We start from the raw sequence: 4,859 nt of genomic DNA on the forward strand, positions 1-4,859 counted from the left end.
CAGTACTAGTAAAACGACGACTCTTTTCGATTTTTTCAAAAAGGTAATAAAAATATGTGTCTACTATTTTACCTTTTGAATTAATGAATCTAAGTTCGAGTTAGAGTACAATGTATATTAAAACTCAATTCAAAAGATAAAATATTAACTATTTTCTTCCTTCAAAAATAGAAAAGAATTCTCATATTTGTCGCTATTATAGCTTGTATATTTGTGCTTCTAAAAACTGAATGAACCAGTGGTGTACTCAAAGGGGGAATCTCGGTTTTAGCTCCTCTCTGAAACGAGATAATACAAAATATAGACATTTATTATATTAACATATAGCTATCTATCTTATATATATATATATATATATATATATATATATATATATATATATATATATATATATATATATATATATATATATATATATATATATATATACGAGGGCGGTTTGATAAGTCCGTGCAAAATTCAAAACTACTGCATTTTCAGGGATAACATTATTTTATTTTTCAACGTAGTCTCCTTTGAGGCTGATAAACTTCGTCCAACGCTGCTCCAGTTTGTTGATCCCCTCTAAATAATATGATTGGTCCAACTCTGCAAAGTAGGCACTAGTTGCTGCAACCACCTCCTCGTTTGACGAAAATCTGCGTCCCGCCAACCATTTCTTCAGATCGGGAAACAAGTAGTAGTCCGAGGGGGCCAAATCTGGAGAATAAGGGGGATGCGGAAGTAGTTGGAATTTTAATTCCATCAATTTTGCGGCTACAATAACAGATGAGTGCACTGGGGAATTGTCGTGATGGAAAAGAACTTTTTTGTGGGCCAATCCTGGACGTTTTTCTTGCATCTCAGTTTTTAAACGCTCCACTAACGATGAATAATATTCACCTGTAATAGTTTTTCCCTTTGCTAAATAGTCGATGAAAATTATGCCTTGAGAATCCCAAAAGACAGTCGCCATCACTTTCCCGGCTGAAGGAACGGTCTTCGCCTTCTTTGATGCAGATTCCCCGCTGGCAACCCATTGTTTGGACTGTGCCTTGGTTTCAGGTGTGTAGTGATGTATCCACGTTTCGTCCACAGTGACGAAACGACACTTAAAGTCCTGTGGATTCCGTTGAAACAGCCGCAAACCGTCCTGGGAACACCTCACACGATTTCGTTTTTGATCCACTGTGAGCAATCGCGGCACCCATCGTGCGGATAGCTTTTTCATGCCCAAGTGTTGATGCAAAATATTATGTACCCTTTCACTAGAGATGCCCACAGTACTAGCAATCTCACGCATCTTCACTCGTCTATCATCCATGACCATATCATAGATTTTCTCAATGATTTTTGGTGTAGTGATCTCGATAGGGCGTCCAGAACGTTCACCGTCACTTGTGCTCATATGGCCACTCCGAAAATTTTGAAACCACTTATACACTGTTCTAATCGAAGGTGCAGATTCACCATAATGTTTATCTAGCTTCTCCTTCGTCTTCTGAGGCGAAGTATCTTTCATAAAATAATGTTTGATCACCACACGAAATTCTCTTTCATCCATGTTTGTGAAACTCACTCGACTTACCCAATTTAACCGCACGCCAAACACAGAGCACTAAACAGATCTGGCTGCCACTTGGTGTATGTTCTTCCAAGAGATGTTACTAACTGACAATCACCTCGGTACGCACCATTGTTGCCCTCTCTCGGACTTTGCATGGACTTATCAAACCGCCCTCGTATATATATATATATATATATATATATATATATATATATATATATATATATATATATATATATATATATATATATATACAGAGAGAGAGAGATGGGGGGAGTTTAATACACCCCTCAACTTGACATCTACTGAACTATAGGATATTTTAGAAATAAAAATCTTGTTTAACATCTAGTGGTTATCGTTGTAAGCTGAAATAAGCGAATAATAATGGAATAATTCCTCAAAAGAAGATAATGGAAAGGGTGAGGAGAAAGAATCTCGTGAAAACCCAAAACCTCAATGTTATGCACCTCAAAGTAACAAGGTTCGTATTCGAACCAAAGGCTCTTGAGAGCAATAGTGAGAGCTGTGCAACTGAAGAAAAATGTACGATTTCGCGAGCCTAACTCTCGATCTCAATAAAACAAATAAAGAACTACAAGTTTTTGTTTTTCAAATCAAAAGTTTAAATACTGACGATCACATCTCCAACTTAAGCGCATCCTAACATTTGGATTCTTTTGAATAAATTGTAGGAAATTTTAATATTACAGATTTTCCTCTTTTCCCCTTCACTTAAGAGCGGAATATTCGACAAAAAATTAAAACACGTGCTCACCACTACTCATTTTTAGTTGGGAGTTCAAGTACTGAATTTCAATTCCAACTTAAACTTATGCCTTTATTGGACATTTTCCAAATGAATAGTTGAAAAATTGAATTTTTATATATGTTACTCCTTTCCGGGTTTTTGATGCAAATTTTTTTATAAACTTAGAAATATGTATTCAGTTACTTTTAATGTGAAGTTTATATACTGAGTTTCATCTTCCTGATTTCAGAGATTCTTGAGATAAACTTTTCTTCAAAAAACAAACAAAAAAATGTTGCTTTCGTAACAAAATGAATTTTCTGTTCAAATTTTTTCTTTCTACTTATAGTAATATGGCCTAGGCGATGATGAGTGGGTCAGTTGTACTTTTATATATGTCTATCCATCTATCTATCTATCTATCTATAGGTTAATAGATACATAACAAAATTTACTGAACATTGCTCACGTATGTCTAGGAGGCTCACGTGGGCAGGTCCTGTAGAAAGAATAGAAGAAAATAGGAACACTTTCAAAGTTTTCGCTGGAAATCTAATTGGAAAAGGACCTCTAGAAAATCTAGGCGCAGATGTGAGCAGGTACGTAGCCAGGATTTCGTAATAGGAGGGGGGGAGTCCGTGATACGAAATACTATGGTTATCACACCAGGGCTCGATCAATTTAAACTATTTTACTGGCAACATATATTGGTTTCTTAGGACAATAAAATGAGGATATGTCATAAATATTTTAATAACAAACTATGAATAAATCTCGAGCAAAAGAATATTTAAAAAATACTGAAAAAGATTTTACAATATCTACGTTCCTTCGTCTGTTCATTCAAATATAACAATTTTCCTTTCATTATGACCAACTACTATGAAAAGTACATATACACTATTATAGAAAGTGCATATCCAATAATATTTTGTTAAATATTTTACAATACCTGCGTTCCTTTCTCTGTTGAATCAAAAGTTAACGTAACTTTCTTTCCATTCATTATTCTGTGAACTAGTGTCTGTTTCAAATGAAAAATTAAAAGAGCAATAGAAAATTGTTCCCGGAATAAGATGTTTGATACTGCTGAGAAGGGATGACGAAAAATTATGATAAAAATTTGTCCACACTATTACAGAACGGCATTATGTTTTCGAAAGCTCAAAATTTCCCTGACTAGTAGCAGAAATTCTGAGAATTCCGTAACTTTTCAAGAAATTTCAAATTCTCTGACTTTCCCAGGATGTCTCGCTTATTCGCCACCATGTATTGCAAGTAACTCAAAGCTCCTCATAAGAAAGAATAACCAAACGCTTGCTGTAGCTTTTTATTTTTAAATCTGATTCTTGTTTTTCTCGTTTCTTTTTGTTTTATCCTTTCTTTAATTTTTCATTTCTAGCTTCGAATGGGGGTCCGGACCCCCTGGATTCCCCTTGACTACGTCCCTGATGGGAGGACATATTAAGATGGATCTCGCAGAAATAGGAATACAAAGTATTTAAATAGAAACTAGATCCATTTTGATAAGGACAGAAGTCAATTGAGGGCTTTTGTGAACTCGGCATGGAATCTACGGGTTCCATAGTCCATAGAGTTAGTTATATATATGATAATGTAGATAAAGGGAAAAAGGAGTCCTAAGATGAGATAAATAATCTCATTGAATGCAATTGAATGATATGGATGAGTATACATCCTTATTTATATTTTGTCTATAAAATCGAGAGAAAAAACTATGTTCGTTTGAAAACTTTAACATTGATTCTATGCGATTACCACGCCACCTACCAAGATCAAGCTAATATTGAAGTATAGTTACATCAAGCTTTTCATTATAACACTTGAAGGATAACAGTAGACAGTATGCTTAACGAGATATAGCCCAAATTTTCATTAACTCTTAACTTTTGTTTAATAAATCATTGCAGGCAATAACTGCCATTTTCAACGAACTTAATAAGTCCGTTACTGAAGTCCCTATGTCTGTGTCTGTCTGTCTGTCTGTTATTTGCGATTTTTTTTCAATTTTGAGCTCTCTATTCGATAGAGCATCAAAAACTATCTGCTAAAGTGATGGAATTTTTCGCGTCACTCTTACCATTCCCGAGATATTGGTCAAAAATGGCCTATTTCCGGAGAATGAAGGATCCATATCTCTGGAACTATAATTCTTAGAGAGATGATGATGGTGTTGATCAATACCTAATAAGATGGTGAACATTTTAGTACCAAATAGTAACCGGTGGCCACTGTTCAAGTGGCCACTAGTTTGGCCAGTAGCCTCCAGTGAATATTGGTGCCAAAATGTTTACCATGATCTTTCATATTGATCAACACTCATAATCTGTCTATGACTTACCGTTTCCGACATATTGGCCAAAAAATAGTTCTGATTTCGGGAGATTTAAGGATCCATATCTCGGGAACCGTAAGTCATAGATAGATCATATTGGTGTTGACCAATAACTAAGAGGATGGTGAACATTTTGGTACCAAATAGTAACCGGTAGCCACTGGAAAACTGGCTAATGACAAACTGGCCACCGTTCCCCAGATATT

At 35.2% G+C, this 4,859-nt stretch overlaps 1 pseudogene; it reads right to left on the reverse strand.

Moving 5' to 3' along the window:
- Positions 1 to 878: 878 nt before the first annotated feature.
- LOC145676990 (protein GVQW3-like) lies at positions 879 to 1,666 on the reverse strand (annotated as a pseudogene).
- Positions 1,667 to 4,859: the final 3,193 nt, after the last annotated feature.

The sequence above is a fragment of the Thermobia domestica genome, unplaced genomic scaffold (genome assembly GCF_964235325.1).
Source record: "Thermobia domestica unplaced genomic scaffold, izTheDome1.hap1.1 HAP1_SCAFFOLD_506, whole genome shotgun sequence".
NCBI classification, from domain to species: Eukaryota; Metazoa; Arthropoda; class Insecta; order Zygentoma; family Lepismatidae; genus Thermobia; species Thermobia domestica.